Genomic DNA, 9,236 nt, shown 5'->3' on the forward strand with positions numbered 1-9,236 from the left:
AGCCTCGCCAGCCACATCAGTGTCACAGAGATTTTGGAAACCGAGCTTTGTAATTTGTAAAAAGATTTCTTTTGTCAAACTGCTTCTGGGAGGATTTGTAAAGAATCAAATTTTTAGTATGAATATCACCACTAACCCCCTGGTCAGAGTTTCCAGTAGCTCAGGCTAGCCTCCAACTTGCTCTGTAGCTAAGGATGGCCCTCAGAGGAAAGGAACTTTAGAAACAATAAGTTTCTAAACACAGGTCATTTGTTTTTTTGAACTGAACAAATTTGGTTCCTCCAACAAGGCAAGTCTTTCTTCTTTTCTTCTCACCCTCCCATAGTGTTTTCTTTAAAACAAAAATAAAAACAGTGGTCCCTCAAGACATCACCCACTGCCCCACTGCTAAACCTGATGACCTGAATTCAATCCTCATAACCCACATGGTAAAAGGAGAGAATTGGTTCCCACACATGTGCCATGGCATGTGTCTGTATTTTCTCCAAATAAATAATTAAATTTTGTATTGGAAGAAAAGACAGGTCAGTTAACTCTAAGAATCACAAGAAGAAAACAGCAAATCCACGATTGTCCAATTAAAGCAAGCCGTATTTTGGGGCACACCTGGGACTGGCCGGCTGGCTGTCTCATCCTAAGCTGGGATTGGAGAGAGCAGTCCCTGACAGCCTTTGAAGCCCTTTTTACAGGAGAGATAAGGAGTTCCAGGGTAAGAGTCAGCTGCTCCACCGTTAGACATAATGACGGGAAGGAACACACATCGTGTGAATGGGGTCGCAAGCTTAACGTGCATCAAGAAACATTTTGCAGTTTACATCAGACCTAAGAACAGGAACTGGATTATAACAGTTATATAAGAGAGCAGTAGGCGAGGACTGCAGTCCGGAGGTGAGAGCTCACCTGAGGTCCTCTGGCAGAGGACTGTAACACTCTCCTCTGACCACTGAGAACCCCCTGAACACACGTGTAAGAGCTTCCACACGCACCCCAAACACACACATACCCAAACACACACCACACACACTACCCCAAACAGACACACACACATACCAAATACACCACACATACACCAAACACACACCACACACACTACCCCGAACACATACACACACATATCCCAAACACACCACACACACATACCCCAAACACACACCACACACACTACCCCAAACACACACCACACACACTACCCCAAACAGACACACACACATACCAAATACACCACACATACACCAAACACACACCACACACACTACCCCAAACACACATCACACACACTAAACACACACCACACACACACACATCCCAGACACATCACACACACACTCCAAACACACCATATACACACATACCCCAAACACACATCACACACACTCATACCAAACACACCAAACACACACAAATATATGTAAATGAAAATAAAATAAATCTAAAATCTAAGGGTCTTTGATAGACCCCAGGTGAGGAAGACAAAATTGAGAGGGGCCTGGACACTGGGTAGAAGTGGGGTGCTCAGCTTCACAGCAGGACCCAAGCTGAGGATAGCAGTGCCCACCTACTGACCATTCTGGAAACCGAATTTGCTCTAATAAGGAAGCGTGTTTTGATTCTGTGGTGTTTATAGCTAACCAAGTCTCAGGAGATTTTAAATAAAGATCATTTCCTCACCAGCAATGAGTTAGGACTCAGGCTTCCATTCAAGCCAGACTGCTCCGCATTCTCTCTAAAACAGTGCACACAGCCCGGGGTGCCACCGCAGGCCCCTCTGAACAGCCCGGGGTGCCTCCGCAGGCCCCTCTGAACAGCCCGGGGTGCCTCCGCAGACCCCTCTGAACAGCCCGGGGTGCTACCGCAGGCCCCTCTGAACAGCCCAGGGTGCCTCCACAGGCCCCTCTGAACAGCCCAGGGTGCCTCCACAGGCCCCTCTGAACAGCATGGGGTACCACTGCAGGCCCCTACCCAGTACTTGACCAGGGAGGCAAGAGGTTTGTGAATTCAAAGCTAGCCGAGCCTACCTTTGAGACATCATATCAAACTTTTTATTTTTTCGAGATTTATTTTGTTTTATTTTGTGGGTATTGGCTTTTTGCCTGCATGTATGTCTGTGCACCGCGTGCATGGCTGGTACCCTCGGAAGCCAGAAGGGCAACAGGGGGACTTAAGACTGGAATTACAGACAGTTGTGAGCTGCCATGTGGGTGCTGGGAATTGAACCCTGGTCCTCTGGAAGAACAGCTAATGTTCTTACCTACTGAGCTATCTCTCCAGTCCCCCTGCCCATCTCAAACTTAATTAAGTAAAATAAAAACAGAGTTAGGTGTTGTGGTGCCTGATTGTGACCCCAACACTCAGGAGGCTTGCCAGTTCAGGGCCAGCCCAAACTACATATAAAGACCCCATGTCAAGAAAGGGGGTTGGAAGGAGATGGCTCGGTGGGTAAGAGTGTTTGTTGTGCTGTCATGAGGACCTAAGTTCAAATCCTCAACAATCACAGAAAAAGCTTGTCATGGGAACTGGAGGGGTGGCTCCGTGGGTAGGAACACTTGTTCTTGCAGAGCCCGGGTTCAATTCCCAGCTGCCACAAGGTGGCTCACAGCCATTTCTAACTCCAATCCAAGGGATCTGATGCCCTCTTCTGACATCCAGGGGCACCAGGCATGCATGTGCACATATATGCATGCAGGCAAAACATCCATGCACATTTAACAAAGAAAGCCGGACAGAGCTGTATTCAGGCCTTTAACCCCAGTAGCATGGGGATTGGAGGAGGAGGATTGTTGGGGCTTGCTGCCTGCTAGCCAAGTTCAGCGAGACCTTGACTCAAAGGAACAGGTGGAGAGTGGTGGAGCAGAACACACAGACAAGACGCATGTGCATGCACACACACACATCTGTGTGCTGGCTCACTCTGGTAATCCTTTTCTTCTCTTTTTCCTCCTTTTTTTTTTTTTTTGAGATAAGGTTTTTCTGTGGCTTTGGAGCCTGTCCTCAAACACACTCTGTAAACCAGGCTGGCCTCGAACTCACAGAGACCCGCCTGCCTCTGCTTCCCGAGTGCTGGAATTAAAGATGTGCGCCACCACCACCCAGCCCACTCTGGTGAGCTTAACAATGAGGAAGTAGAGACCAAAGGATCAGGAGTTTAAAGCCAGCCTCAGCTACACAGGGAGTCCCAGCCTTAGTTACATGAGATCTTGTCTCAAAATATAAAATTAATATTAAAGGGAAATAAGGCAAAATTGGCTCACAGTGTAAGGAAGGTCCCTCACGCCATCACAGACAGCAGAACAGCAGCGAAATTTGCACGTTTGGACTTGGCTGGTGTGTGTGTGCCTGAGTGCGTGGTTCTGTGTGTAAGGCAGCAGTCTGTGCGTGCTCCTGCGTACCTGTGAGAGCCCCTGTAACGTCACTCTGTGCACAGTGTGTGTGGACTGTGGTGGTTGTGTGCACCTGGTGGGTGGCTCCAATGACCCTGACCTCATGTCACTCCCTCTGCTCCCTGCCATCCTTTCGGTAAGGACCCTGGGTGGTGGCACCCTGCTCACTGTCCCAGCTAGGGCACTTGTCTCCCTGCACAGTGTCCTGGCCCTTGCCTCCGACTCCATCCATGCCCCGTCCTCCTCTCCTGTCTCAGCCACGCTGACAGCTGGGTGACCCCAGTCGCTGTACAGACAGTGCCTGCAAATCAGATTTGATTTATTAGGTTATTGCTGCCCTTTACCAAGCGCGTCACTGTGCCTGGCAGCCTTCTTGATTGAATGACCCACCAGAAATGAGCTTTTCTTAAAGTAGAAGTCCTCCAGCCCCCGGGGAAGGAACAGCGTGGGCTCCAGAGCGTGCACCCTGTTCTGCTCAACAAAGAATGCTGCCCTTCCCACGGGCCACACTGCCCACTTGGTCATGCGTGGTGGGTGAGACAAGGTAGGTCCCTTGGGCTCAGGACACAACACAGAAGAGTCGAGGCCTCCCTGGGAGTGGCCCCCACGGCCCTGGCTCCTCTTGGGCAGTTTCCACTTTCCCTGTCAGAGAGCTGGGTCTCTGGAGAACTGAGCCAAGGAGCTAAGCCTGCCAGTAGCTGGGAGTGGGTCCTAACTGGGAGGGCTACTGAGGATCTGTGAACAGCCTGCAGGGATCCAGAGGCACTTGGAGGAGAGCCATTCAGGTGTTTGGGGGCTCCAGGCTCTGAGATGGCCCTGGTCACGACTTGCAGAGCCTTGCCCCATCAAGCCAGCCCAAGGAAGGGGTTGTGGAGGTTTGAATGAGAATAGCCCCTGCCTTAGTCTCTGTTCTACTGCTGTGAAGAGACACCATGGCCATAGCAACCCTTATTATTTTTTTAACATTTAACTGGGGGCTTGCTTAGAGATTTTATAGGTTAGGCCATCATCCAGGCAGGGAGCATGGTGTCAAGAAGGCAAGTGTGATGCTGGAGACGCAGCTGAGAGAGAGACAGCCTGATATGCCGAGAGAGAGACAGAGACAGAGAGAGAGACAGAGAGACAGAGAGAGACAGAGAGAGAGAGAGCTACAGCCTGATATGCCGAGAGACAGAGAGAGAGACAGAGACAGAGACAGAGAGCTACAGCCTGATATGCCGAGAGAGAGACAGAGAGAGACAGAGACAGAGACAGACAGAGACAGAGAGAGACAGAGAGAGACAGAGACAGACAGAGACAGAGAGAGACAGAGAGAGAGAGAGCGCACCTTGGTCTCACAGGGATTTTTGAAACCTCAAATCCCACCCCCAGTTACACACATCCTCCAACAAGGTCACATGTCCTAATCCTTCTAATCCATTCAAATGGTTCCACTCCCTGGTGACTAAGCATTCAAGTATCTGAGTCTATGAGGCCATTTTTATTCAAACCACCATATTCAAAACAGCCCCTGTAGGTTCATATGCTTGAACACTTGCTCCCCGGTTGGTGGAACTTCTGGAAGAAGATCAGGAGGTGTGGCCTTGTTGGAGTAGATGTGTCACTGGGAGTGGTGTTGAGAGCCATTCCCAGGTGTGCTCTCTGCTTTCCACTTGGATCCAGATGTGCGTGCTCAGCTGCTCCTGGGCCGTGGCTTTGCTCTGCCGTCAGGACTCTAACCTCTGAGACCGTGAGCCCCATTATGTGCTGTCTTTTCTGAGTTGCTTTGTCACGCATTGGAAAGGGAGCTAGGGCGGAAGTTGGTGCGGGGAGTTGCTGTGACAGGCCTGACCACAGTGTTGTCTGGAGGACTGTGGAGCCGCGGAGACTTAGGACTAAGGAAGTGGTTGAATGCTGTTTGTGGGGCTCAATGGGACACCCTTGTGGGAACTTGGGAGACAGCAGGGCCCAGAGCAGTGTGGACCCTTGAGGCCCAGCTAACGTGTCAGCCGGGAACAGTATTAGAAAGTGGACTAGAGCCCATACTCAGGACATTTTGGCAAAGAATAGGTCTAGCCTCTGCCCTTGTCCTAAGAATCTGCCCGAGGCTAAATTGAAAAGAAATTGGACTAATTTCTTTGTCAGAGGAGATTTCAAGACAGCCTGATATGGACTCTGTCATGTAGTTATTAGTGGTCGCTCTCATGTGGTCTACAGTGGAAAAGAGCAGGTGGGGAGGGGGAGATGCAGACGTCCGGGTGGGAGAGAAAGAGCACGGGGAATAGTAATGATGGAGCCAAGGCCGTGCTGAGAGGGCAGGGCGAGGAGAGGCCTGGGCTGCCCCGGGATGGGGCGGGGCTCAGAGCAAGACTTCTCACACGTACTCTTACACAGGCGTGCACGCGCATGTGCGCGCGCACACACTCACACACACACACACACACACAGAGCTAAGCTTCTAACTTGTGGAAAAGAAACCTAAGAAATTTTCTGCTCCTAAAAAAGCCACAGGGCTATCTGCTTGGTTCTTCCAAGTTTCACTGCCAAATCGGGTTGAACCCTGGCAACCTTAAAAAACAAAAACAAAACAAAACCACAATAGAGTTCAGAAGGCTATCAGCAGGCCTGCTCCTTCTCCTGCAGGTAGAAGTCCCACCCAGATGCAGCATTCCCAGCCTGCAGGTATGCTGGAAACTCATGGTTGTCACAGCTGGTAACCAGCATTACTAGAGGAGGGTAGACCATCGCTGCCCCCTGCCCTCTAAACTCATCTGCACATGTCAATCATGCAACCGCCAAGAGCTTCCTGCAGGGGCCTGGGACATGCAGGCTCTAGAGGAGTGAGGGTAGACAGGCCTCAGTGTGGGGTCTTCTGGGGCTTGCAGCTAGCTCGTCTCTGTATTTTTCTTCTAAAAACTGTGACTCCCCACAGCCAAAGGGTGAAAGGCAATCAGCGTCCTCTGGTCCAGCCTACAGAGCCTTCTGAGACCCCATAGGGACATCCTTCTAACCCCACCCTAGGCCTCTGAGCATCCTGTTTCCTCTCTGGGATACCCTTCCAGAGGCCAGTCTTTGGCCTGGTGGCCCCAACGCATTAGTTTAGTCTGCAACAAAAATGCCAGAAACTAAGTAGCGTAGGGCTACTTACTACTGAAGGCTGAAGTCAAAGTGAGACCTGGCTTTATTCTGAGTCTGCTTCTCCTAGCCTCTCTCTGCATGCTCACTGGCCTGGCCTCTTCTCTGTGGGAGTTGAGGAGAAGGGAGATGACAGCTGTGGCGTCATCTCTCAGAAGGGTACTCTTCCTGACAACCCAGGGCCCCACCCTCAAGGCCTCAACTAGCCCAAGGCCTCACCTCTAACATCAGCACTGAGGCTCAGGGCAATGCCCCCTGACGCCCTCCCTGCTCTGACCCCCATCTCCCAGCCTGAGCTCAGCCACTCTTATGCAATCCACGTGGGCTCTATGCTGGGTGTCAGTCTCCTGAAACCATTCTGGGGCCACATGTGGGCCTGCTGGAGGGCAGGTCAGAGCTCACAGCCTCATCAGGAGGCCAACTGGCAGCCCCAGATCTTCCGAGAAAAGGGGTGAAGGGAGAAGCCAGGGATGTGCCCACCCCACGCCTCTCCTGTCTGCAGAGAACAGACTCACCGCTCGCTCTCCAACAAAGGACAGAACCGTCCTCGCAGCGGCCCATAATGGTCTGATTTGTGCTGAAATTATCGGTAATTTGGGCCATTAGGACTGAGTGGTGGCTGGGTTGCTGAACACCGAAGACCAGACTGCGACGTGCCAGGTGCTGTGGCTGCTGTCATATTTGGACTTTTGCTTTTGTTTCTTCCTATATACTATCTCTGCAATGTGAGCCTCCTCCGCCATAGCCCCACACTCTGTTTTTGTGACTCTGGGAGTTCCAGGGCAGGGCTGGTGGTCGCGCTGAAAGGTGAGACCTGACAGAGACCAGGACAGGACCCCGGTGCCCAGGGGAAGGCTCTGCTCGTTTCATTTGCATTTTTATGTCTTTATTCCCCTCTCCGCGGATAATTTTAATAATGGAAAGCGTTCCAGGCAAGTGGAGATTTATATTTAAATTCGCGCTGGCGTCACCTAACAAGATTTGAGCCTCACTTGCAACTATTAAAAACACATTTCAATACCATTTTCCAGAATTATAAACTTGAGCTGAGAAAATTCCAGAGACCTGGCCCTCCCGAGAGTCAGCCAGACTGCCAAGGGAAGTGGCATGGCCCGTGCCTCTATTTCATACACACAAAGGGTTCAGGGTATGGTGGGGCCACGGAACCAGCCCGCATGAGCCCTGTATAGCTGCCTCCTGACCTGGCTTCAGATTCTCACCTTGTCTGCTGGGGGCCACGCGGGAAGCAGCCATCGGATACCTTTTTTCGGCAGCGTGTTGCAGGCCATGTAGTTACTGTCACAACTTCTGTCTCCCACCAGCGTGTACACAGCCACAGACAGCACAGGCTTGCACAAGTAAGGCGTGTGCCAATAAGACTTATCACAAGTAAGGCGTGTGCCAATAAGACTTATCACAAGTAAGGCGTGTGCCAATAAGACTTGTTGAAGAAAGGCAACCTGCAGGCCTGAGTTGGCTCACGACAGTTCCTGTCCTGCAGACTCCCCCTCTTCACTGCTTTGGCTCTTCAGCATGCCCCTGGGTCCTGACTTGGTTTCTCCTTGTGCTGTGCCCTGCCTTGCCTTCTCTGCTTAGGCAGCTCCCTCTCTCTCTCTCTGTCTCCCCCACTCCTACTGTCCTTACTCTTACCCACCCACATGCCCACACCCTCTTGCCTCTGACTTTTCTAATCCCCCCCCACCCCCGCACACAGCTGCCACAGCCCGGTGCCTGCTCAGGCCCAGCAGCTGGGGCTAGCAGGGGTGCCAAGCCCCCTTATTCCACAGTCCCCTGGCCTGCTCCTGGGATCCAGCCTTTCTCTGGGGAGGGTTTCCATGGTAACACCCATTATTCTTGGCATAGTGTGGTTTGGGGTCAGGTCTTCTGATGGGTACTAAGGGGTTCGAACGTTCAGCCTTTTGAAGAATAGCAAACAGTGTCTGGGCCCAGCCCTGTATGTTGCCAGCTGTGGCCGCCTCTCTGCAGCCTAAGCCCAGTCCTTTAGCCTGCTGGCTCTAGATCCTGCCAGCTTTGAAGCCTGAGGAAGAGAGCAGGGGGACCCAGATGGGAGGTGAGGCCCTATGATGAGCCCACCCACTGGGCGGTTTAAGGGGGAGCTGGAGTGTTCACACCTCCATTTGGCTGTTCTCAGCGCAGCCAGGGGCGTATTTCAGCTCACAGCTCTTTAGCAATACCGCCCCCACTGGCCATGCTGGCAACACCAATGGATGAGGTGGCATAAGACAGCAGACTCTTATTCTCTCAGAAGTCCCAAATGTCCGGGTGTCAGGTGTAGATTCCCCTGAAGCTGGGCTGGGGGGCTTGTCCTGCCTCCCCCAGCCACTCTGAGGATGCCTGGCCTGGCCTGGAACTCACTCCATAGACCAGACTGACTGGCCTCAAACTCAGAGATCTGCCTGGCTCTCCTCTTGAGTGCTGGAATTAAAGGCATGTGCCATGTGCCACCACCACCTGTCTGCTTATGGCTACTTTTTCTTCCTTCCTTCCTTCCTTCCTTCCTTCCTTCCTTCCTTCCTTCCTTCCTTTTTTTCTTTCTATTTTTCGAGACGTGGTTTCTCTGTGTAAACATCCTAGTGGCCCTGCAACTTGCTTTGTAGGCCAAGCTGGCCTTGAACTGAGAGACCCACCTGCCTCTGCCTCCCGAGTACTGGGATTAAAGGGAATTAAAGGCGTGTGCCACCACCACCTGGATACTTATGGTTACTTTCTTTTTTTTATTTTTTT

Source organism: Microtus ochrogaster, chromosome 8 (genome assembly GCF_000317375.1).
Source record: "Microtus ochrogaster isolate Prairie Vole_2 chromosome 8, MicOch1.0, whole genome shotgun sequence".
Lineage (NCBI taxonomy): Eukaryota > Metazoa > Chordata > Mammalia > Rodentia > Cricetidae > Microtus > Microtus ochrogaster.